We start from the raw sequence: 27,634 nt of genomic DNA, 5'->3' as shown, positions 1-27,634 counted from the left end.
GTTTATCCTATTTCTGATGTGTTTAGTTAACTTGCATATGTATTGTGTACTTGCAGTCATGTATGTTGAAATGATAAATTATACTATATGCCATCAACAAGGAGCTAATTCTGCAATATGCTATTGATGAATGCAAATTGTCTAACGTACTGTTGCACAAGTCATTTTCTTCCATTTAGGCCATTCCCATTAGTTTCCTGTACGTTGTATTATATGATTCTAATCCTTATAGGACATGGAAAAGGAGAGATAAAAGGGTTCATAACTTATCTCTTTATATCCAAAAGGTTTAGGATTCCTATTTACGGCTTGTTTGGTAACTCGAGGGAAGGGGATTGGGAGTTTACACGAGAGAATTGATGGTGAGATTAAGATAGGAATTTGATTTTTAATCCCAGTATCTTGGTTGGTAGAGGTGGTGGAAATTGATAGGGAGTTTTGTTGAAGATTAGGTCATTAATGAAAACGGATGGCTGAGATTTGTTTAGGCAAAGTAAAGGAGGAATTCCCTCTCAATTACCACCCCATACCCAGATATTGAAAAGGAGGGAGTTCCTTCTTCAATTCCTCATCCCCATCCCACTAAAATTCCCATGTATGCCAACCAAACAAACCAGTTAATAGCATTATCCCTCTAAACTCCAAATCCCTCCTATAAACTCCCTCCAACCAAACGGGACGTAGGTTAGGTTTCTCTGTTTATTAATTTAGGAGTAGGCATAAATGCTAAAGTGGGAGGGCCCCAAGAGGCTAAGTCATAAACAAAGTTAGAGAAGTTCATCCAAAGTAAAAGCATTCTCTTGTAATCTCTGGAGGTTCAGTTTGATGATTTGCCACCAGCTTCGCAAAATTTTATCTTCTTGTGAGTTGTTTCTTAATCATCATTGTGGTTTTCTATGGGATTCATCTGGCTTGACATGCATGCTTGTGCCTTATACCAACACTACCATAGCCCCGTTTTTTTCTATGCTGGTTTCTCCATTTTTTTCCCCAAACCTAAACCCAGAGCATGGGCTGCCCATGTCCAGGCCACATGAATGCTGCACATGGATGCTTTTGATCACTTTCCCTCGATCTCGGGAGACGCAGCCCAAGGTTTATACTTTATACCTCGATCATGCATGGCATTGTTGGATGACCCCTCAAGGACCAGGTGCCTCTCGAGCTCAGTTGTTGGATCCTAGAATGGCCTCCTTGGTTGGATGTTGCATAGGGTTGGTGTGGCTTGAGCCACCACCTGGGATGGTTGCCAATGGTGTAGGGACTGCACTGTCCCTTGCACATGTGCCAGGGCTGCCAACTAGTAGCCTAAGTGGCTGAGGAGTAGGGAAAGAATGGAAGTTCAACATGTACAAAGGGGTATTTCGAGTTGCATAAAAATTGACAAGGTCAAATAGGCATCACTTAGAGATCCTATAACAGTGATGGCACAAAAGGAATAAAATGCGTTGTACGATGTTGTATTGCAAAATTTGCATTTGTTGATGGCATACCGTAGAACTAGGTCCTTATTGATGGCAGAATTTATCATGTTCTATAAAAACCACATTTCAATGAATTGAGAATGGACTTTCTTTTGCAGGGACATTTCAATGGATGGACTTATTAAAACAAAAGTATTGCAGAATACTACTCAATATTCAGTGGATTAAACTAGTTACAATCTATTGTATAACTTTTAGAGTGGTAATGCATCGCAATACCCGGATTTAGTTGGATACTTGGATCCAATTTGAGAAATTTTGTAGTTTCACTAATCAAGGCTAATGCATTTCCTCATTCATGGTGTGATGGTTTGGCGCGATTTGGGATCCTAATTCTGATCAACTTACTGTGAAAACCTTTACTCGAGGAGGTGCTGCCAGTCACTACATCCACTCCATGCAATACATGCCGATGCTATTCCAGCTAGTAATCAAGGAAGGAGAGCTCAAGGGCATAAGTTACTGCTGTTACTCCTGTTCTACATAGGTCTGGGCATCTGGCAAAGTCTAGTTCTTCAGCAGAAAATGTCACCTCCTCGGCTCCTCCAGAGCCCAGTATAGGAAAGGAGCTAAATGCATCATTTGTTTGAATAACACAAATACTGTAAGAATGGAGAAATGGAGTAATTTCTTTGAATCACAAAAGTAGCCTGCTGTTGTCTAGTACAATGAACATAACCATAGAAATCCAAAGGCCAATGCATATTCTCATGCTTGTTTTTTTTTTATGTTCATATCAATTTCCATCTTTTTGCTCATCCTTACTTTCTTTTTGTTGCAAATTTAGATGTCAAATTTAAAATTGTATGTTTTTGGAGTAATATATCACATATTGATCTATCTTGTCAATTTTTTCATAACAATTTACGTGGCATTCAAGAAACAAGGGGACATCCCCTCGAGGGATAAAAAGGGTTTTCCATGTAGCTATGATTTCGTGGATGTGGGATGGCATATCCAACTCGGATGATGCACAATAATAGCTCATAGTTTGGTACATCTGTTTGCCAAATAAAACTATAGAACGAAGGAGAACATCAGAAAAAGTTGCAGCTTCACGCAGCAAAAGAATATGTGTTCACGCGTGTTCTTCTTGGTGTTCACTTCATTTGTGTTAGTAGAAGATGCTAGTCTGCTAGACTGACACAGATTGATCCAAATTTCAATATTGGTCAACCCTTACTAATCTGCCATGCTTTGTTTATTTAGTTGATTAGAGAAGGAAAGAGTTATTTTTCTTTGAGAAACAAACATAACATTGAATGCATGCACAGAATCTGTCCATACAAGCTACAAAATTGAACAACCTAATTGGGCAGCCATCACTACCTCAAGAAGATCTATGTTGCAACTAATTCCATAACTCGTCAACATTTGGGGAGAAGAAGGCCCAGTTCAAGGTTTATATTTGGAAATTGATTTGTTACTATCCTTTTTGTTGCCCCTGTAACCGTAACCCTCTTCAGCTCCTAAGATCCACTCTATGACTACCGCACTAGCTTATGAGTGTATACTGTATAGTACCCCAGTTCACTTTATTTTTTTCATATAGAAGATTTATGGTACATGGTAGTCTGGTACTAGACAAACTACAACTACATGGCAATAGAGGACACTGAGTGGTAGTGGCTCATACTATTATAGTTCCAATAGGCAAAATTTCTTGTGTTGGTGGGTGTAATCCATGCCTGATTACCTTGGTGTGCTCATTTCTTAAGAAAGCAAGCCCCTAGATGTGATTTTACTAGGTTGAACAAAGATCTAGCTTCTATGCAGCCGTGATAACTGTGGAGATTATGGGTACCCCATACCCACATGGCATGGTTATCCGACTAGTCATAGGGGATAGCTTATATCTATGGAATATATAACAGATCAGGACTTGGGTATTACGTTTCCTTTTATATTATGAAGCGGCCTAAAGTCCTGATTTGATAATATTGTAAAATAGATTTAGGAAACCGATACCATATTGGTTAAGGTTTCTATCATGTAATCCTGCCCCCCATCCTATATAAGGTGGGCAGGAGGCCCTCTAGGGGGCATGAGACAACTAGATCGTCAGATCTATACTACACCCGGCGGATTCAAATCCCCAAACAGGAGTATGGTATTACCTCTCATTGAGAGGGCCTGAACCTGTCTAAATCTTGGTCTCCGCATCCATCCACTTTTAGGGCTCATGCGCTACCCTTTTTATTATTGCCGAATTTATGTTTCGACAGTTGGCGCGCCAGGTAGGGGTTGCGTCGAGTTTCCCGTCGACGAGTGCGATGGAATCAATTCAAGCATTGAGATTAATCTCAACGAGTTCGACGACTCCAAACATTAATCGGTTTGTCGTTTCAATGTATTATTATCAGATTGATCTATAATCACAATTGATTTTCTGTTGTTTTTCCTCTTTGGTTACATGTGCCACCGCGCTGTGAATTCTTCCGATCACTGCGGGTTGAAGAAAACATAAGCCATGGAGAAAACGGCCGGAGTTATGCGGGGTCATCAGATCGGTTCTGTCCATGCAAGCACGGGATCAATCAACTGAATTAATATGAACGGCTTTTGCACCTATCTATGCAAATATGCATCTACATTACATGCATATACAGTATAAGAAACATATATTTCTGTGTACTTTGCCGTTGCTAATCAGATTGATTTATCTGCTTGCATGTATTATCGTAGCTGTCATCGGATTCTTCTGAGTTATGGCCACGCGTGAACGCGGCTATGCCACCTCGTCACCCGAGTTCATTTTCCATCATCTGAACCCTCCGGCTGGAATTTAATCCAGACTCGGGTCAGTGATTTACACACGCATGGCAGCAGCATGGATCGGTCCAATGACATGCACGCATCCGGGAAGACCAATCTTGGCAAGTTCAACGATTTAATCTCAACTTCGCCGGGTTTTTTCCTTTCAACTTATTATTGTTTATTAGATTGATCTCTAAATATCAGATTAATCTCTTGGTATTTTCTGCTGTTTGCATGTAATGCCGCAGTACTACTCCTGCCGAGTGGTGTTTTCGCCTGCACGGCTGGCCTATTATGCCGCCGCTGTTAGACGTCTATGACTTCACCTCCGGCCTGCCTCCGTCGCCGCCGACTGGTGTCCTCGCCTATACGGTTGGTTGGTCACACCACCGTTCATGGGCGTCCACGTCTTCACCGACCGGCTGGCCTTCACCGCCGACTGGTGTTTTCGCCTGCACGGCTGGCCTATTATGCCGCCGCTGTTGGGCGTCTACAACTTCACCTCCGGCCTGCCTCCGTCACCGCCGATTGGTGTCCTCGCCTATACGGTTGGTTGGTCACACAACCGTTCATGGGCGTCCACGTCTTCACCAACCGGCTAGCCTTCGCAGCCGCCGACTAGTGTTTTCGCCTGCACGGCTAGCCTATTATGCCGCCGCTGTTGGGCGTCTACGACTTCACCTCCGACCTTCCTCCGTCGCCGCCGACTAGTGTTTTCGCCTGCACTGCCTCCGTCGCCGCCGACTGGTGTCCTCTCCTATACAGTTAGTTGGTCACACCACCGTTCATGGGCGTCCACGTCTTCACCGACCAGCTGGCCTTCGCCGCTGCCGACTGGTGTTTTCGCCTGCACGGCTGGCCTTTTATGCCGCCACTGTTGGGCGTCTACGACTTCACCTCCGGCTTGCCTCCGTCGCCGACGACTGGTGTCCTCACCTATACGATTGGTTGGTCACACCACCGTTCATGGGCGTCCATGTCTTCACCGACCGGCTGGCCTTCGCCGCCGCCGACTGGTGTTTTCGCCTGCACGGCTGGCCTTTTGTTCCGCCGCTGTTGGGCGTCTACAACTTCACCGCCGGCCTGCCTCCATCGCCGCCGACTGGTGTTTTCGCCTGCACGGCTGGCCTATTATGCCGTTGTTGTTGGGCGTCTACGACTCCACCGCCGGCCTGCCTCCGTCGCCGCTGACTGGTGTTTTCGCCTATACGGTAGGTTGGTCACACCACCGTTCATAGGCGTCCACATTTTCACCGCCGACTGCCTAGGCTGCCTCCACGGCTGGTGTTTTCATTGCCATTGATGGACGACTTTGTTCCCACATCAGTCACCTCTATCATCATCAAGGGAAATACCAAACAGCTAAGTCATCATTTTTCCTAATATGATATTTTCCTTTTCCTCTGCCTCACTACATCAACTGGTTCGCCGTTGACTAGTGAGTCGGGGGCTACAGATGTTATATCATATTTTTTCAACATTTTTCATAATGTCTATCTTGATTGCTTGCGACATAATCTGAGTACAAAAGTGCCTATCGAGTTATGGAGTTCTATCTTCCTATGCTTTCCGTTTGGTTTGTCGATGGATAGTTGCCTTTGGGCCGATTCCTAGCACCCGGGGGCTCGTTGGATGGACCGAGTAACGCAAGGTGCTAAGTATTATTCAGAATAAATCAAAAGCATAGAGATGAGATAAATTTATTTTCTGCTCTTTACAATTGCAAAAGTACCCGAGTAGTAAATTCCGATTCGTGAAACTTCGTTCCATTAATGACGAACTCATGTCACTCATATGCATGTTAGGGAAATGCCTAGGCCGACTCCCGATGCTTGGGGGCTATAACTAGTCGGACAGAGTGTTTAAACGTACGGAGTCATCTGTTCGGGGAAATAAAAATTGACAAGAGGAGAAATACATATTTATAAATATTTTAAAATACTTGAATTTTTCTCGAGTATTATATTTACATCAGATACTACTCATTCTATATGTTTGTTCTGCAGGATCCAGATCCAGATATGCATAATAGGGATTCATGGCTTTAAGCTTATCTCCTACATTTCAGGAACGGATCTGTCAGAACATCACCATTGGTTTGTTGTCGTCGCTGCCGACTGGTGTTTCCGCCTACATGGTTGGTTGGTCACACCCCAGTTGTTGGGCGTCTACGTCTTCACCGACCGGCTTGCCTTCGCCGGTGCCGACTGGTGTCTTCGCCTGCACGGCTGGCCTATTATGCCACTGTTGTTGGGCATCTATGTCTTCACCACCGGCTTGCCCTCGCCGCCGCCGATTGGTGTCTCCGCCTGCATGGCTGGCCTATTATGCCGCCGTTGTCGGGCGTCTACGTCTTCACCGACCGGCTTGCCTTCGCCGCCGCCGACTGGTATCTCGCCTACACGGCTGGCCTATTATGCCGCCGTTGTTAGGTGTCGTTGTCTTCACCGACCGGCCGCCTCGTCCGCCGCCGACTATTGTCCTCGCCTATACGGTTGGATGGTCACATCACCGTTGATGGGCGTCTACGTCTTCACCGACCGGCCGCCTCGTCCACTGCCGACTGGTGTTTCCGCCTGCACGGCTGGCCTATTATGTCGCCGTTGTTGGGCGTCTACGTCTTCACCGACCGACCGGCCTGTCCATCGTCGACTAGTGTCTCCGCCTGCACGGCTGGCCTATTATGCCGCCGTTGATGGGTGTCTACATGTTCACCGCCGACTCGCCTTCGCCGTCGCTGACTGGTGTTTTCATCGCCGTTGTTGGACGTCTGCATCTTCACCGACCGGTCGCCTCGTATGACGCCAACTAGTGCTATCGTCTTGTCGGCTAGCCACGTTGCCGCCACCGCTAATAGGCGTGATCATCTTCAACACAAGCTGTCTACGTCTGCTACCGACTGGTTTCTTCACTCCCATGGCTGCATGATTCTGCTAGTGTTGATTGGCCTTATCGTTTTCATCACCGGTCATCTCGTTTGCTGCTGACTAGTGCCCTTGCCTCTACAGCTGGTTTATGCCGCTACTACTACTGATGGAAGTCATCGTCTTCATTGCTGGTCGCCTTGTCTGACGTCGATTGGCTTGTTCGCCTCCACGGTTGCGCACCTTCGTCATCATTGGCTGGCGTCATCGTCATCGCCGGTTTACCCTCACCGTCGCCCATGGTGTTTTCACTTTCATGGCTGGCCTATTTTGCCGCCGCTCCAGGACATCTTCGTTTTCATCATCATTCTGCTTCTTCCGTCGCCGACTAGTTTTTCTGGAGCCAACTGGAGTATCTATCTTCACGACTACACGACTTCGCCACCGGTTTTCTTCTGTTGCCGCTGACTTGTGTTCACGTCATCATGGTTATGCAATTTTGTCACCATGGTGGAGCGACTTCACCTTCATTATATTCAGCATTGGCAAACTCTATTGCCGCTACTTCGCAAGTTTTGTTACTTCACCAACCACGACGTCTACATGAGCCTCGACATCTCAGCATGCGTCACGAAATTTGACGTCGTGCTAATCTAATACAAGTGGTTCTCCAATTTTCAAGAATTCTACTCGGACATCTTCAACATGTATCTTCACTCAAGCAAAGGCTACTCGACGACAAGCAACAGTTCTTGACTCTATGTTCAGTTGTTTCCCAACTAACCAAAGAGTCGGGGGCTACACAAATACAAGACTCAAAATTCGACAGATGTTATGTCAACATGAAGCAATCAATTAACCAGCCAATGAGTCATTATCTTCGTCTTCGCTTCCGAGCAAGCTTTCTACTTCATCAACTCTAATTATTTCACCAGCAATTTTGGCTTCTCCATCGTCGCCACGATCTACTTCAAATTTCTCAAGTATCAAGTTTGAAATTTAATTTACATGTGCGGGAGTTCAGAGTTATCAACCAATCAGCTCAGTTTCGACGAGTTGGACAACAACATCTACTTTCCTCCAAGTGGAGCATCTGCAACAGCTGTAGCACCAAGTTCTACTGACATCTTTATAATCAAGGGGTGGTGCATCAGTCTTCATTATGCACACGCTTGCATCAAGGAAACTACTCGAGCTTCGATATCTTCTGAGTAGTTTGATGGATCACCGACATCGTCATCTTCATCAACATCATGTCAAGCCTCTTCAATATAGCCCACTCTACTGCTATTGATGGGCAACTTCGTCATCATATTTGATCATCTCTATTGCTGCCAATCGTCATTACCATCGGTTGCATTTGTCATCGTCGACTATTTCCTGCATTTTCATGATTGGAGGATTTCGCCATCATCGTTGATGCGCATCTACGTCTTCATCGTTGGCTTGTTTTCATCGCCACCGATATTCTCGCCTTCACGGCTGGCTTATTATGTCACCGCTAATGGGTGTTTTCATCTTCTTCATCAGCTGTCTCGTCTGTCTCCGACTGATTATTTCATCACCATGGCTACAAAACTCTGTCGCTATTGCTGGGTGTCTTCATCTTCATTGATGGCTGACCTAACTGCTGCCGACTGGTTTCTTCGCCTCCACGGCTGTGCAACTTCATCACTGTTGATTGGTATCACTATCTTCACTACCACCAATATTTTTGCCACCTCTGGTAGGCAATATTATCTCTATATTGGTCGTCTTGTCTCTATGCCAACTATGTCAGCTATCATCAATGAACAATTGTGACTACGACAGAAGGACAAGCTATATGCTCAGGGGCTTACTAGCTCAAACACAAATATCATACCTTCAATTTGGACTTGTTCCAGATACATGCAACATGAATTCATGATCATGGGTCTATTTTGTATGCTCAAAGACTGGACTATTTATTATTCCCCGTAAGGGTTATCAACCGAATACTTGCGCCAGTCGGAATTCAATTATTATATCTATTTTGGAGTATCCCATAAGGGATAATCACTCAGATCAGAAGCTATTCATATGAGCTACACTTGGTCTATATCACCCAGAAGATTTATTACTCGGGAGCATGTTACATGCATCATCCTTTAAAGGGTGTCGAAGGCATATTTTTTGGCCTAGGCCTAATATGTCTGCAGCCCATATTTTCAGGTGTGGCCTGTCACGTTCTTTTAGGGACTTAGGCACTTTTTGCTTAGGCCAAAGTGCGCGTGATCAAGTGCCCAATACCTTAAAATCCTTTTATACCGCAGTTACTCAACTTTTTAGGAGTTGGTACAATGCATCTTAAAAGGTGTCAAACAGTAAAGCTTTATATAGCTGCCCCGCTGACTTTTTTATAAGTCAAGGTGCTGTTTGGGTTTTTAAGCAATTGATTGGATATAATATCGTTGTGTTTTGCCACGTAAGTGTGCACTTTTATTGACCAATATTATGGCTTAGGCTGATTATATATTGTGGTCATTTTCCAGGCGGTTGGTAAATCCTTTGTGAGTTTATTTACTCGGATGTTACACCACATATGCCATATATTTTCAGGTGTGGTGAAACCATGTGTCTTTTAGTGACTTAAGCACATCTGTTAAAGCAGTGTGCGCATGGCGTATGCCCAATACTTTGGAAAATTCTTTATGCACAGCATACAAGATTCTTTATAGCTATTTTTGCTATGTGAATTTTCAATGATGTAGTCAACTTTAGGTTGTACGCATCATGTTTTACAAAGCAGTCGGTATATCACTTGAATTATGTTACTCGGAGATTCACACCGCATATGCTACATATTAATATCAAGTTGCTTGGTTGACTACAATTATTGAAACCACTCGGTTGGTTGGATTATTTATTTCTTGACTATATGCTTGGTTTGTTCAATTAACCACATAGTCGGGGGCTACACCTATTAGGTGCATCGACTAGATGCACCTGACTTTATTTTTCAGCCCTCCACAGTCTTTAGATTTGGTAAAAATACTCGGGAGACCATGGCAAAGATGATTGAAGCACTCGGCTTTGAAGTAATCTAGTTCGAGAGAAGATTATCTTTTCGACTGTGAAGGTCTCAGGGGCTACTGTGGAAATTATGGGTACCCCATACCTACACGGCATGGTTATCCGACTAGTCATAGGGGATAGCTTATATCAGTGGAATATGTAACAGATCAGGACTTGGGTATTACGTTTCCTTTTATATTATGGAGCGGCCTAAAGTCCTGATTTGATAATATTGTAAAATAGATTTAGGAAACCGATACCGTATTGGTTAAGGTTTCTATCTTGTAATCCTGCCCCCCATCGTATATAAGGTGGGCAGGAGGCCCTCTAGGGGGGAGAAACACAACTAGATTATCAGATTTATACTACATCCGACGGATTCAAATCCCCAAACAGGAGTAGGGTATTACCTCTCATTGAGAGGGCCTGAACCTGTCTAAATCTTGGTCTCCGCATCCATCCACTTTTAGGTCTCGTGCGCTACCCCCTTTTATTATTGCCAAATTCATGTTTCGACAATAACATTATTATGGAATGGAGCATTCAAAATCCATGGTGGAATGGACTAATGCAGTACTCCAAAAAAGGAAAGAATGGACCAATGCAGCCATAACGAAAATGCTCAGATTGAGAAATACTTCAAGTTCTTGGACTTCAAAATTTTCAATTGAAGAATATTGAGCCTAAATTAAGAACTTTATATTTATCGAAAATCATGTAGAGAGATTTACCTTGGTGCTGTCAGAGAGGAAACCAACCCTCATGTGTTTCCAGATAGTGACACCACATGAGCTCCCTAGCTATATCCTCCGTGTCTCAGAGTAGACGAAGACAAGATGTGTACCTGGAGAGGAAGGACAGAGAAAGAAAAGAAAGACAGGTGTGTCACATAATAGGTAGAGAATGCAGATATTGATGGAGAATAATGGGATCATGAAACAGGCAAAAGTGCATGGACATCAATACTGATCCAGGAAGGTGGTGCAGGAAATGATGAAACAATATATCTTTTAAAACCCATACTTGAAGGAAAACGTAAAATATAATTCACTAATCCAACATTTCTTTAACCATGCAGTTTTTGCTAGAAAATTTGAACTTCAATTAGATGGATTATTATTCTTCTCTAACTTGGCTTTAGGATCAATACAAATATAATCAGATAGATCATCAGCACCACATGATTCACACATCTTCATTTTTATTTGGAAAATCCATTTGATGGTAGTGTCCTCTAAACCTAATAACCTATACTAATTTCTTGAGAGCATCTAATATTACAAGTACATTTTCATTCCACGCCTGCTTAATTCATGACAATGAGAAGCAATATAATTTAAATACATTCAATGATTAGTAGAAAAAATTCAATGTTATCTGCACCTATATGCATAATATATTACCCATACCCATGTCCCATACTGTCTGCACGTAGCAATTAAGAGACATTTCACATTTTGGACATCCACAGAATCACGGTGGGTATCAACACTGATATACAAAAAATAAAAGTACGGATGAATTTACAGAGGAACTGGGGCACATCAAAATTTCTACTCTTGGAAATGGAATCACCGAATCAGAATCAGGTGACACAATGAATTCAGCATAGGGATTTCCTCAAGGGAAAAATATACATCAAAGAATCATTTCTGTCTACCAAGATCATGTAAACATTTGAACTTGAATTCTTGGGAAAAGGCACAGAAATGTGCCATGGTGGCTTTAATCTAAATCCAGTCCTCTGTGCAAAAGACGGTATCACTGAACAAATACAGTTTTGTATGTCAACTGACAGGTTGAAAATTGAGTAATTTCAATGCAGAACTTCTAATTGAATAGCTTAGGTGAAGGTCAACATTTTAGTTCCTTGCATGATTAGACTACTCCATCACTGGTTAACATATGTTGTATCCAAGAAAACGATCCATGGCAACGTCAGAAAATCGACATAAGCCAAAATTTCCATCTTACTATTGCATATTATCAAGTACAGTATATAACAAAAATTGATATATCACATCAAAAGTACCCCTCGCAGAAAGGCACGTTGAACAAATTGATTCAACATGCAAATATCAAACATAAATCTTCTACGGCATATTTTATCAAGCATAGTCAGTACATCAAAGCATATTTATACGACAAAGAAAATGATGAGGCACAATACCTCTCAAAGATCTTTTGCTCTTTCATCTGCCACAATAAACTTTCACTTTTTATAAACCATCAATGAGCATGGCATTGACCATATCAACAAGAGTTAGCAGAACTGCACATTAATCCCTAGCCATAAAGAACCAGAATAGAAGTACTGAATTCCAGATCATCATATCCAATCCCCTCAACATTTATTAGGCACAGTGACACCTGAAGTTTCCCAGCACTGCAGAGAGTCTACCCTCATTGTGACTGTATAAAACTAAACACATCCAGCTGAGTTCTCTCCAAGAACAGGATCAAGCAGCATCTTGAGGACCAAAACACAATAAGAAATGTCACAGAACCTGCCCTTCAGAGCATTATAGCACACAACACATCGAAATGCAGCCCAGTTCTGAAACTTCACTGTTTCGGTTAGTCAGGGATAGCTCTATTGTGGGCATAACATAACGCATAACATCTACTTGTCGAAATGCCTCATCAATTAGCCTCCCTCACCCTGGCATCCTGCACAGGCAAGAAATATAAATAAATGTTCTAGAAATTAGTAAGTTAGGCATCCATCCACGATCCACCCCATCGTCTCACCTTGCGTAGAGATCGTCCTCTCCTCCATGCTTAATTAATTCATCGATTTGCCCCGCTATGGGCGTGCTACATCCAGCAGGCGCCTGACCTGCATCGGCCAATCTATCTGCCTCGAGGACTCTTCCTTACCCGCTTAGATAGTAGAATGGCGGTGGAGCAGGAGCAGAGAGTGAGCTTAATCCCGTCCTCAAAGCACCCCGCGGCGGCCATGGCGAGCAAGACGCGGTCGCCAGGCCGGCGGGATGGTGTGGGGCGGGTTCGTGCGGGCAGTGCGGCGGAGCCGCGGGGGAGGCGTCGGAGCGAATGCGACTGCAAAGTCCGTGAAGAGGGGATGCGAGATCAGGGTGATTTTGTAGAAATTTAACAATATGCCACTCTAGAGCAGCTGGCTTTAACAGAATGCCACCTATAGGATGACCTTATAAAGATGCCACTCTATAGATAATACACCTTAATAAAATACTACTTTGGGTTGTTTTGAGCTTTTTCTTTTACCAGACTTCGCTTGTGAAATGGCCAAAATACCCTGTTCCAGATGCATTTCTTCCTTATCCATTCTTCTCGGTCCCCCGCCCCTATGTACGAGACGGAGACGGCGACAGGGAGGAGGAGCCGCTCGCGGCTACCGTGAAGGGGAGAAGGCAGCCTTCCGGCGAGCTCACGTCGTCGCCGTCGTCGCGAGTCAAGGGGAGAGAGCAGGTGGCGGCAGGGGAGGGAGGGGAGAGGAGAGGGGAAGGAGGCGGCGGCGGGTGAGAGCTCGCATTGTCATCGCCTCCGCCACCGTCGCCCGTCCACGCTTTCCCGCCCAGCCACCTCCGCATGTCTGCGCGCCACCGCTTGGCCGTCGCTGCCGCCGCCCAGCTGCCCCGTCCCCACCCCACCCCCCCCACACCCGCTGCCGCCGTCCAGCGCCGCCCCCACTGCACCGCCGCCGCCCAGCAGGACCCATGGATAATTTTGTCATTTCGCACGTTAAAAGTCTCAAAACAGACTTTTCTCAGAATTAGAAGCTTCGTTCAAAGTACAGATTTTAGATTAGATTATGAGAAGTTATAGTTATAGAATCTAGAAAATAAACTAGAAGCTAAAAGCTGAGAAACCTAGCTTTTTTATATTATCAGAAGCTGGCTACCAACCAGTTGCTTCTTATAATCTTAATCTTAAGCTCCCCAAACAGAACCCACATCCCTGCCTCTTTGATTCTTTGGGGATTCTAGGATCTTCCGGCAAAACAACACTAATCTAAATTAGAAGCACTTGTCCGGTCCTTTATTTATATTTGATGAACGAAGGATAATTCTGAGTTTACAAGTTACTCGTATTTAATTGTGTGTACAGTGAATTAAATATTATAAAAGTTAAATCGTTGTCTTTAGAAAATTGTTTCTCCCCCGATTTCATATGATAAGCCGCTTTGAATTTTTTTCTAATCAAACATTTTTAAGTTTAGCTAAGTTTAAAGAAAATATATTTAATACAAAATAAATATATTATTAAAATATATTTAATGTTTTATTTAATGAAACTAATTTGTTGTTGTAAATGTTGCTATTTTTTTTATAAATTTGATCAATCTTAAATAAATATGAAAAAAAGCCAAAATGGTGTATAATATGAAACGGAGTATAAGAAAATGCCCATTAAGAAAATCTGCAGAGAAATCGCATCGCTTGGAGCAAGTTTAATAGTATAGTCAACTATTAGCTCTAAATTATTTATAGCCAATCTAATAGTATATTCATGTAATAATTACCTATAAATATATACTACACCATTTATACATGCTCCTACTTCACATACGCACATATTATTTTGAAGTCTGTGCTACAGCTGGCTACAAACTTATGGTCTACTTTTCTTATCTCTTCCGTCTGATTTTCTTTATAAATTTTTATAGCTAGTTCATAGGCTGCTATTGGACTAGTTTCTTAGTAGTAGCTTATAAAGCATAACATATTATCTGCAATTCCTAATGAGTGAATGATCGCCTGTTTGCGCTCGCCTATTCGCAGCGGACCTTCCACCCATCCCTTACCTCGCTGGCGGAACCACCAATATTACAGAGCTCATGAGCCCGGACAGAGAAAGGGTTTGGTGGAAGGATCCCACCGACTTCCTATTACTTCTCCCATCTGTGGAGATTATGGTTACCCTATACCCACACGGTATGGTTATCCGACTAGTCTTAGGGGATAGCTTATATCTATGGAATATGTAACAGATCATGACTTGAGTATTACGTTTCCTTTTATATTATGGAGCAGCCTAAAGTCCTGATTTGATAATATTGTAAAATATATTTAGGAAACCGATACCGTATTGGTTAAGGTTTCTATCTTGTAATCCTGCCCCCCATCCTATATAAGGTGGGCAGGAGGCCCTCCAGAGGGCATGAAACAACTAGATCGTCAAATCTATACTACACCCGGCGGATTCAAATCCCTAAATAGGAGTAGGGTATTACCTCTCATTGAGAGGGCCTGAACCTGTCTAAATCACGTGTCTCCGCATCCATCCACTTTTAGGGCTCATGCGCTACCTCTTTTATTATTGCCGAATTCATGTTTCGACAGTTAGCGCGTCAGGTAGGGGTTGCGTCGAGTTTCCCGTCGACGAGTGTGATGGAATCAATTCAAGCGTTGAGATTAATCTCAACGAGTTCGACAACTCCAAACGTTAATCGGTTTGTCGTTTCAATATATTATTATCAAATTGATCTATAATCTCAATTGATTTTCCGGTGTTTTTCCTCTGTGGTTACATGTGCCGCCGCGCTGCGAATTCTTCCAGTCACTGCGGGGTGAAGAAAACATAAGCCATGGAGAAAACGGCCGGCGTTATGCGGGGTCATCAGATCGGTTCTGTCCATGCAAGCACGGGGTCGATCAACTGAATTAAAAGGCCTTTGCACCTATCTATGCAAATATGCATCTACGTTACATGCATATACCACTATAAGAAACATATATTTCTGTATACTTTGCCGCTACTAAACATGTATTATCGGAGCTGTCGTATTACGATCGGATTCTTATGGCCACGGGTGAACGCGGCTATGCCATCTCGTCACCCGAGTCCGTTTCCCATCATCTGAAGCCTCCGGCTGGAATTTAATCCAGACTCGGGTCAGTGATTTACACACGCATGACAGCAGCATGGATCGGTCCAATAACATTCATGCATCCGGGAAAACCAATCTTGGCGAGTTCAACGATTCAATCTCGACTTCGCCGGGTTCTTTCCCTTTCAACTTATTATTGTTTATTAGATTAATCTCTAAATGTCAGATTAATCTCTGGGTATTTCCTGTTGTTTACATGTAATGTCGTGGCACTATTGTTGTCGATTGGTGTTTCCGCCTACACGGCTGGCCTATTATGCCGCCGTTGTTGGGCGTCTACGACTTCACCACCGGCCTGCCTCCGTCGTCGCCGACTGGTATCCTCGCCTAAACGGTTGGTTGGTCACACCACCATTCATGGGCGTCCACGTCTTCACCGACCGGCTTGCCTCGTCTGCCGTCGATTGGTGTCCTCGCCTATACGGTTGGTTGGTCACACCACCGTTCATGAGCATCCACGTCTTCACCGACCGGCTTGCCTTCACTGCCGTCGATTGGTGTCTCCGTCTACACGGCTGGCCTATTATGCCGCCGTTGTTGGGCGTCTACGACTTCACCGCCGGCCTGCCTCCGTCGCCGCCGGCCTGCCTCCGTCGCTTATATGGTTGGCGGACTCCGCCGCCGTTGATGGGCCTCATCATCTACACCACCGGCTTGGTTCCACTGGCGTCGACTGTTGTTTTCGTTGCCATTAATGAACGACCTTAGCTCCACGTCGGCTACCTCTATCATCACCGAGGGAAATACCAAAAGGCTAAGTCATCATTAATTTTCTTCATATGATATTCTCTTTTTCATCTGCCTCACTACATCAACTGGTTCGCCGTTGACTAGTGAGTCGGGGGCTACAAATGTTATATCATATTTTTTAAACAATTTTCATAATATTTATCTTAATTGCTTGCGACATAATCTGAGTACAAAAGTGCCTATCGAGTTATGGAGTTCTATCTTCCTACGCTTTCCGTTTGGTTTGTCGATGGATTGTTGCCTTTGGGCCGATTCCTAGCACACGGGGGCTCGTTGGATGGACCGAGTAACGCAAGGTGCTAAGTATTATTCGGAATAAATCAAAAGCATAGAGATAAGATAAATTTATTTTTTGCTCTTTACAATTGCAAAAGTACCCGAGTAGTAAATTCTGATTCGTAAAACTTTGTTCCATTAATGACGAACTCATGTCACTCATATGCATGTTTGGGAAGTGCCTAGGCCGACTCCCGATGCTTGGGGGCTATGACTAGTCGGACAGAGTGTTTAAACGTACGGAATCATCTGCTCGGGGAAATCAAAATTGACAAGAGGAGAAATACATATTTATAAATATTTTAAAATACTTGAATTTTTCTCGAGTATTATATTTACATCAGATACTACTCATCCTATATGTTTGTTCTGCAGGATCGAGATCCAGATATGCATAATAGAGATTCATGGCTTTCAAAGCTTATCTCCTACGCTTCAGGAATGGATCAGTCAGAACATCACCGACCGGCTTGCCTTCGCCGCCGCAGACTGGTGTCTCCGTCTACACGGCTGGCCTATTATGCCGCCGTTGTTGGGCGTCTACGTCTTCACCGACCGGCTTGCCTTCGCCGCCGCTGACTGGTGTCTCCGCCTGCACGACTGGCCTATAATGCCGCCATTGTTGGGCGTCTACGTCTTCACCGACCGGCTTGCCCTCATCTGCCGCCGACTGGTGTCTCCGCCTGCACGGCTGGCCTATCATTCCGCCGTTGTTGGGCGTCTACGTCTTCACCGACCGGCTGCCTCTATCGCCGCCAACTGGTGTTTCTGCCTGCATGGCTGGCCTATTATGCCGCCGTTGTTGGGCGTTTACGTCTTCACCGACCGGCTTGCCCTTGTCTGCCGCCGACTGGTGTCTCCGCCTGCACGACTGGCCTATAATGCCGCCGTTGTTGGGCGTCTACGTCTTCACCGACCGGTTGCCTCCATCGCCGCCAACTGGTGTTTCCTCCTGCATGGCTGGCCTATTATACCGCCGTTGTTGGGCGTCTACGTCTTCACCGACCGGCGGCCTCCGTCGGCGCCAACTGGTGTTTCCGCCTGCACGGCCGGCCTATTATGCCACCGTTGTTGGGCATCTACGTCTTCACCGGCCAGTCACCTCGTCTGCCACCGACTGGTGTCTCCGCCTGCACGGCTGGCCTATTATGCCGCCGTTGTTGGGCGTCTACGTCTTCACCGCCGGCTCGCCTTCGCCGCCGCCGACTAGTGTCTCCGCCTGCACGGCTGGTTTATTATTCCGCCGTTGTTGGCCGTCTACATCTTCACCGACCGGCCACCTCGTATGACGCCTACTGGTGCTATCGTCTTCATGGTTGGCCACGTCGCCGCCACCGCTAACAGGTGTCATCATCTTCAACGCAAGCTGTCTACGTCTGCTGCCGACTGGTTTCTTCACTTCCATGGCTGCATGATTAATTTTACCACTACTAATGGACGCCATCGTCTTCATTGCTGGCCGCCTTGTCTAACGCCGATTGGTTTGTTCGCCTCCACGATTGCGCGTCTTTTTCATCATCATCGTCGGTTTGCCTTCGCCGCTGTCCATGGTGTCTTCACTTTCACGGCTGGCCTATTTTGCCGTTGTTTAAGGACGTCTTCATTTTCGTCATCATTCTACTTCTTCCGTCGCCGACTGGTTATGCCGCTATCGATTGGTGTTTTTATCTTCACAACTACGCGTCTACCGCTACCGGTTTGCTTCTGTTGCCACCGACTCGTGTTCACTTCATCACGGCTATGCAACTTTGTCGCCATGGTGGAGCGACTTCATATTTATTATCTTCGGCACTGGCAAACATTATTGCCTCTACTTCGCAAGTTTTGCTACTTCACCGGCCACGACGTCTACAAGAGTTTCGACATCTTCAACATGCATCTTCACTTTTGATTGCAATGACCCCCTCTCTTCAGCTTGCATTGCCTACGCCCGTCTGCAGTGGATCGGGGGAAGTCCATCCGCTCAAAGCACAATTAAGATAAAGTGCTCCAAGACCTTGAGAACAAGCCTATTACTAGTTATATAACAATTGGTGCTGAGGCCGAATAAACAAGATTTTCTATTTTTAGAAAATAATGTCTCTTATCAATTATTGTGGGAAACACCATTCAACATGTGGCCAAAAAAACATCATCAACAACATGTTGCACATCATGATCAGTGAGTAACAAAGCCTGCTCATGGATGATGTGTAACATAAACATAATCATATCCGACCTGTGATCAGGGTAGGAAATTTCGGACCGAAATTTCCGCATTTCTGTCCCCTCCGATACGATTTAAATTCGGCCGAAATTTTTGAATTTTTTTCATGAATTTGGGTAATATTTGTTCAAATTCAACAAAATTTTGTTCAAAATTTTGGACCGAAAAATTTCGGTGACCCCCGATCAAAAATCCTAAACCGATATAGTGAATCCTGCCTGTGATGTCCTCATCAAGTCCGACTCACGGGATTTTTTTAGCTAGTTGTGCCTACGGGTTTTATTGAGGAAAATTTAATTTGCTAAACTGAAAATAGTTTAGGAATTTAAAGGATTATCCTTTCTACTCATAGTTTGTGATGGAGACTTTGGATATGAATAGAAGAGGGGTTCAACCTAAGGAAAATTAAGCAACTAGTGCAAGACAGAAAAGCTTGTGCTTTGGAGATGCTTAGCAAACACCTCTGGATAGAATAAAGTTGATTAATTAAGTTGTGTTTTTTTTTCTCTATATCTCATTCCCTCCTCCCCTAGGACTCTAGGAGGTTCTTTATATGCTCGGGTGTTCTTTTGTCTTTAGAAGAAGGGGGACAAGTATGGATATAATCTGAGTAGTATTTGATCAGGTCAAAGTAGATTGTGTTTCTTTCCTTTTATGAGACTTCTTTCTTTTCTACTACGGACTTTATACATATGTATGTATGTGTTTCTGTTAAGATAGTTTTTTATAACACGAGAACTACAAAATAACATAAAAAGATAAGACATAAATATGGCATAAGATGTTAAGTTGACCTATCCAGACATAAAGAACACCGAATCCTTTTACACACCGATAATCCTTTTACATGGGCGCCTGATGAGAGAGAACATATCAGGCGCCCGCGCGTCTCATTCAGCGTCGCTCGGACTCCCCACGCCTCCTTCACTCACGTCGCCTCCTCTCCCCCATCGGCGTCGCCTCCTCTCCCACGAGCTCCCTCATGCACGCCGCCTACTCTCCCCTGCTGACCTCGCCTTCTCCGTCGGATCCGCCGCCGCTTTTCGTCTTCCTCGACATCGATGGTGGCTTCGTCCCTGTGGTGGCCGTCGATGCACGCGCGACGAGGAGGCAGCGACAGCGGCGGTGGTGGTGGTGGAGGAGGCTCGCCAGCTCCCTCTCTCTCCTGGGAGCACTCCCTCCTCATCTCCGCCACCCTCCCCCTTCTCTTCCTCCAGATCCGGTGATGGGGCCGGTGGAGAAGACCGATGCGGGTGACCCTGTGTTCATCGGAGAGGAGAAAGATGCAGTCCATACCAGGTTCTGTGTGTTTCTTGTGTGTTTTAGCTAGTGTACTCGCGATATTCTTTGTGTTTGGATCAAATGTTGCAGTGTTCCATATTTCTATTACACACGGGGTTTGTTGATGTTTCAATGTTTCAAAAGCAATGATTCAGCTAGTGTACTCGTGATATGTTTTTTTGTGTGTGGATCAAATGTTGCAGTGAATTTTAGATAGTGTTTAATATTTTTCTTCTTGATGTACACGGGATTTAAGTGTTTCAATGGCTTAAATCGTTTTGTTGCATACGTTGGACCAAATTGTTACATCTAGCGATCTCACCGTGTTTCACTTTAAGAACTAAAATATTCTTTCGCTAAATACTGAAACATTGGTTTTATAAAGGATGAAACATTGGTTTTATAAAGGATGAAACAATGCTATTTTTCAAGAATTGAAACATTCTTTTGCTAATAACTGAAACATTGGTTTTATATAGGGTGAAATAACGTCTAATTTGTAGGCGCCTCGAAAGGACACTTATCCACTGATATACACATAAAGACCACTGTTTAAGCGCAATAACGAGCCAACAAAGCCGATGCGGACTGCAATAGCGAGCGTTAAGCCCAATAACAGCTGTTAAGTTCCAAAATACTATCTTCAATTTGTAGTTGTAGTGGTACAGCTCCACTACCACAAACTCTGCTACCAACACTATTTAAGTAGCTTGATTGTTAATAGAAAAAAACCATCTCTATCAATTATTGTGAGAAACACCATACAAAAATGATTAACATGTGACCAAAAAAACATCATCAACAACATGTTGCATATTACGATCAATCCCTTAATATACATAAGCTTGCTCAAGCAGCGAGCGCAGCAAGGTACGTAGCCATGTCCATCTCGTATCCAACAAAGCTGCTCCAAGAATGGCCGTCCGCCACCTTCACCATGGCCGGCGATTCGAGGTGGACATCTCTCCAAGAAACAGAGTAGCCGTTCACCGCCTTCTCCACCGCCGGCGATCGAACGTCGAGCGCGAAGGTGCCAGGGTACCCGCTGCCCTCCCCGAGCGTGAACAAGACGAGGCCACTCTTCTCGCAGAACCACCGCAGCTTGAGCGTGCTCTGATCATGTCGCCTCCTCATCTTTATGTCAAACATTGGGTACAGCACCTCGCCGTCCCGGTCCGAGTTCTCCCTGCCTGTGCCGATGTCGTCGCCGTCGATGTCGAAGTAGGAGACCGCGCCGGATAAGCAGCCTTCCCAGATCCCAAAGCTCACGAAGAAGAGGCGGTTGTCCGCCGCCGTCACGCCGAGGAGGCGCTTCTCCGGCCAGTAGTGGGGAGAGGTGTAAGGCAGCAGGTGCACGTCCATGGCGTCTGGTCGTTCTACGTCGAGGCGCACCCCGAGTGCGCCGTCGTCCAACGGCCAGAACGCGGCACCACCGCGGCGCACCGCGGCTGGGCCAATCTGGCGCATCTTCTCGCCGGAGATGCTGGCCACGCCGGTGATGTCCACCTCTTTTCCCCAGCGGCCGGAGGAGGAGGAGTAGCACCGGAGCACCGTTGTGGACGCGCCATGGTTGTAGAGGAGGAGCAGGCGGAAGGAAGCGTACGGCGGCCGCGGCGTGTCGAAGTCGTCGCCGGTGAGCAACGCGCATCCGTAGGCGAACCAGCCACGCCGAGTCTTGTCGTCGCCGGAGAGGGGCGGCAGCATGGTGAGCTCCCCCGTCATGGGGTTGCAGACGCAGAGCGCGAGGTCGCCACCGGTGGGACGGAGCTGGAGGACGAGGCGGCCGTTGCGTGATGCAACGGGGCGAGCGTGCTCCAGGAGCTCTCCGTCGACCTGGATACCGTCGACGAGGGAGATCCGGCGATCACCAAGGAGAAGCGCGCCGGCCGCGGTGGGGACGAACTGCGGCGTCCTCCGCCGCGCGCGGGCGATGGGCGCCGTGAAGACGCCGACCGCGAGGCCGGATAGGTAACCGCCGAGGGGCGGCAGGGCGCGCGAGATGTACGCCGACCGCGTCCCCACGACGCGCCGCCACCGCCTGCAGGAGGCGGCGCAGCGGACGACGTCGACCGCGGTCAAGAACCCGGACGCGAGGATCGCCCCGAGCACGTCGTCCGGGAGGAGCGACAAGGTGCCTTCACCGCCGCTGCCGCGTCTTTCCTTCCTCGTCCCGCCGTGGCGGCGTGAGTGCGACACCACTGACAGCCAGCCTTTGTGGTGGCACGGCGGCGCGGCGTCGGCGGAGTGGGCGGCGCGACCTCGACGCGGCGGCGACATAGGTGACGAGAGTGTTCGTCCGCTCGAAGGACAAGTGTCGGAGGCGTGAATGGGAAGCGTGCGGCAGCATGGAATTTATCGTTAGACCAGAACGGATCACGTTCGGAGTCGGCTTCGAATGAGCTCTCCGATTAGAAATCGGATCACCGCGTGTGAAGCACAGGTTGCAAAAAGGGAAAAAGAAAAAAAAAAGGTAAAACTGCCTATCGCGCTGCGGGCCCAAAGTTGCGGCAGAAAAAGGCTAAATGGGCCATCAAAAGAGAGAAGGCGGCCCATGCACAACGTGAGGTCGCCGTCACGAGCCCAGCAGGCCTGCCCCACAATTGCAACGTATTTTGTTCGGTCTGCTTGGCTTGGGTTTGAGTGGGGGATAAGTTCACCGACGGTCCCTCAACTTAACAGCGAGATTTTTTGAGGTCCCTTAACCACAAAACCAAAAATTATACCCCTAAACTCACACAAACCGTGCACTCAAGGTCCTAGGCAGTATATATGGGTGGTTTCGCTGACATGGCATCCTAGTCAGCAAAAACAATTAAAAAAAAATACGTGGAACCCACATGTCAGCTACACATCTTTTTTTCTTCTCTTTTCTTCTTCTTCTCCGCTCTTTATCTCTTCTCTCTTCTCTTCTTCTTCAGCGAGGGAGGCTGGCGGGCGGTGGGTGGAGCGGCGATGTGCGGGTGGCGGGGAGCGCGGCAGTGGGTCCGCGCGGCAGCAGAGCGGTGGCGGAGCGGCGCCAAGATGCGGGCGGAGTGGTGATGGGCGGCGGCGCGCGGAGCGGCGAAGGGCAGCGGCGGGCGAACGGAAGAGCATGACGGTGGTGTGGCCGCCGTGCGCGATGTACGTTGATGCCATGGATGTGGCGGTAGTCGGAAATGGTGGACTCCATAGTGGTCTCCCGGAAGATGTTCTCACTGCGGCGGGCACCCTTGCCATTTCCGCTTGCTGCAGGCTTTACCTCCCCACCGCAAAGCAGCGCCGCAACGCGCCAACGCATACGTCAGGGAGTTGATGCACCCGAGCTGCCATCCGTTTGGATCCACGAGAGTAACTAATCAGTGAGCACGGCCACGAGCCCACGATGCCGGAGTTCATGGATCGAATGTAAGGTACACAGCGGCGTGGCCACCATCTCTGCCTGTGCCCGTCGGCTGATGATCTGGGAATTCCATCCGGGCAGCCAACACGGCAAGTGCGCTCCAAGATCTTGAGATCAAGACCTTTGCTTTGTGACTTCTGTGCATACGCGCTCTTATTCTGTTAGGGCGGATCCTAAGTACACACTCCTACATGGGAGGAATTTCATCCTGATTTCATATGTCAATGGGTTGCAGTCTTGCAGATAAGCCGAATGCAGGTGGATCCTTTTGGCATTCTGTTCATATTTGTTTGATCCGATTGGCTTTAATTCAGTTAAAAGCCACCTTTTCTTAAATATTTGGTGCCACTCACAGATGTGCTTTAGACTTTTGTATCTATTATGGAAAATGAGGACTTCATTATGTTGCTCCTGTGTATCCACATGCCTGTAATTTATTTCTCTCTTTCAGCGGTCTTGTGTTGGTAGCTCGTCAAGCTTAGGCAAACTAATTATATATTTATATTCCCGGAGCATTCAGTGATGCATGATGGTAATTATGATTCATTCAGTTTGGAATAGGTGCTATTTTCTCTTTGATTGCTTAAACTAGCATGTCTTGCTTCTGACCAATGTGTTCGGCATGGTTCTAAAACTAGGTATACTGGTGGGTACCCCGCAGCTTGCTGCCGGATTTTGTAACACTTAAAACAACATTGACTTAAAGGTGAGATATTTAAATAACAAATGCAAATTAATACAATTACAGTTAGCATACAATAGAAGTGATCCGACGGCTTTAGTGACCAATGTTAGAAAACTTAATCTCTCGGCTAAGGAAATCAGGAGAAAATCACGCGATTCCATTTTCCACCCGTTAACCAGCGTGATTAGCTAAATCAAATCACGATTAAATTTCCTTAAATGCATGCGCAATAATCGGTAGCGCTTCGAACGTTTCCTTTTGGAACATCCCCCGATTCCCTCAGCGCAAAATAAAAGGGGAGGGCGGCCCGTGAGAAAGATGACGCTCTCACTCATGGTTCCAATCTCCCCGATATCCAAAAACCCTAATTTCCCGATTCTCAGTTGCGCTGGAAGGGATTCGTAGTGCTGTTTCTGGATAGTGTAGGTGGTGACAGGAAGGCCGCCGCTACCCCACAGGTGATCGCCGGCGACCCCTTCGGGATCAAGCCGGTGTACTCACTGCTACGACTACTTCTCCTACACCGACAATTCGCGAGGTGGTTCGAGGTTCTGCATCCTCTAACACTCCGGTTCAAGCAAGAACAGTTGCAATGGCTTCAAACAACGGTCAGTAATCCTAAATTCCGCATTTGGGTGATCATGCTAGGCTTAGCAAATTATGTTTAGTAGATCGCATAATCTACCAACGGCCATATTCTTTCTTTAATGATATGGCTCAATGCATGTTAAGTATAATTTGGTCCAACTAAATTATTTTCCTACTTCTGTGCAAGCACTAATTTTGTGGCCAGCAAAATGTAGGAAGTGGTGGTGAGTGGTGATGTAGAAGATAACCTATTAACCTTGCTGGGACTTGGGAGGCTCAAGGTCTTTGGCTATGATCTCCCGCACCCCCCCTGGCTGCTGAAGGATCCTTTTGTTGGAGTGAGTTGGAAACTAATCCCTTCAGCACGCAAAACAGAATGACTCATTTATCACGTCCCGATAAATTCATCCTGAATTAAAAATCATTTTCTAAAATGAATAATATAATCTATTAAAATCCTAAAAGAAATTGGCAAACATTAAAGTGCATACAAGAAAAATTCGTATGTGGCCTGGAGTATTTTTCTTAAATTCTCCTTTATCCAAAAGGAGCCCTCAAATTTTACATGAATTTTCAAAGCACCGGAAATAATTATTAAGCAACAAAAACTATTGTCACAGTTTATTAAAAAGAAAAATCTAAAATAAATCTTCCTTTTCTCCTTTGGGCCGAGTGCAGCCCAAGATCTTCTCTCTCCCACTCGGCCCGCGCTCGAAGTCCTCTTCCTATCCCTCTTCTTCCTTACACCCTTTCCCTTCCTTCCGGGCTGGCCCACTCCCTCTGATCCTCTTCTCCTCCCGGCCTGCCCCAGCCCAGGTCACCCTGCCGCCTCCCGCGCCCCTCACGCGCGCTGACCGCGCCTGACCGGTGGGACCCACCCGGTCATCTCCTTCCTCCTGCCCGGCTCCTATCTCTCCTGTGAAAACCATAGCCTCTTCCTCCCTAATATCTGCGCGATTCAAACCTTGGATTCTAGAATTGATTGGGGGGAATTAATCCCCTTTCATCCTCTTTGATTTCCCCCATTTTTCCCAGTGAATGGTGCCCTCCATCACTCTGAACGGCCGCGCCTTTCCCGGCCGCTTTCCATGGCCACTAGCCCCAAATCCCGACGCCGTTCCTCGCTCTCCTGTGGTCGGATCCCTCCCCTCAGCTATAAAATGGAATCCCCTCCCTCCCCTCTCTCCGTTTTGCCCCTCTTGTGTCGACTTAGGTTCAGATTTACCAAAACAGCCTTGAGCAACTAAATGGTTTGAAATGTTGTTTCACTGCAAAACCTAACCCCCTATTATTACTCCTTGTACCCCTTGCATCTATCCTGTATCCCCCGATGTGACTTGTCGACTCATTCTAGCTCAATCTTCCCCCCTTCATTAGGAGAAGCTTTGGAGTCCTAGGTGGAGTCTTGGTTTATACCCAGTTGAACGTTTGTGAAGATAGAGCCGTAGGCCCGTGCCCGCTAGTCTATTGCTGTTTATTTTTGTTTGTTAGGCCTGAAGAACCTTTGAAATAATGTAAATATTATCGCTATAATAAAAATGTGTCTTTTGTATTATGTTTGTATCATAATAAAAATTTATATCAAACATAATCATATCAGACCTGTGATGTCCTCATCAAGTCCGACTTGTGGGATTTTTTGTAGCTAGTTGTGCCTACGGGTTTTATTGAGGAAAATTTAATTTGCTAAATTGAAAATAGTTTAGGAATCGAAGGATTATCCTTTCTACTCATAGTTTGTGATGGAGACTTTGGATATGAATAGAAGAGGGGTTCAACCTATGGAAAAGCAACTATCAGAAAAGCTAGTGCTTTGGAGATGCTTGGCAAACACCTCTTGATAGAATAAAGTTGATTAATTAAGTTGTGTTTTTTTTTCTCTGTATCTCATTTCCTCCTCCCGCAGGACTGTAGGAGGTTCTTTATACGTTCGGGTGTTCTTTTGTCTTTAGAAGAAGGGAGACAAGCATGGATATGATCCGAGTAGTATTTGATCAGGCCAAAGTAGCTAGGATTGTGTTTCTTTCCTTTTATGAGACTTCTTTCTTTTCTACTACGGACTTTATACATATGTATGCATGTGTTTCTGTTAAGATAGTCTTATAACACGAGAACTACGAAATAACATAAAACTATTTTACCAAATCAAAGTAAACTTCCCATTCCAACTGACCTATCACATTTAATAAATACTTATGCCCTTGACCAACATCGTATCTCCCATAAAAACGAATCTCCACATTATCCTCAGTCCATCCAAGAACTTTCACTCGTTACCTTAGTTCATCGAGAGTTGGGTGGGTGGGAAACAAAATGGTCTTCAATGACATTCCTCAAACTCAACATGTGCACCAACGTAAGGTTCCACCACTCTACCACCGTAATAAACATGAACAAGTCTATCCATCTACACCAAAAAATCAAATGTAACTTTGCAACTAAAATTAAATCTTCCT

At 45.7% G+C, this 27,634-nt stretch overlaps 1 long non-coding RNA gene across 1 annotated transcript; it reads right to left on the bottom strand.

Moving 5' to 3' along the window:
* Positions 1-5: 5 nt before the first annotated feature.
* On the bottom strand, positions 6-13,280 carry LOC127786399 (uncharacterized). The gene is made up of 3 exons (XR_008019962.1): positions 12,893-13,280; positions 12,312-12,811; positions 6-10,985 (listed from the first exon to the last, which is right to left on the bottom strand). It is a non-coding gene; the product is annotated as an uncharacterized LOC127786399 (long non-coding RNA).
* Between the last annotated feature and the right edge of the window lie 14,354 nt (positions 13,281-27,634).

The sequence above is a fragment of the Oryza glaberrima genome, chromosome 10, assembly GCF_000147395.1.
Source record: "Oryza glaberrima chromosome 10, OglaRS2, whole genome shotgun sequence".
Classification (NCBI taxonomy): domain Eukaryota; kingdom Viridiplantae; phylum Streptophyta; class Magnoliopsida; order Poales; family Poaceae; genus Oryza; species Oryza glaberrima.
Note: the sequence above shows the minus strand (reverse complement) of the source record. Positions and strands in the feature narration are given on the sequence as shown.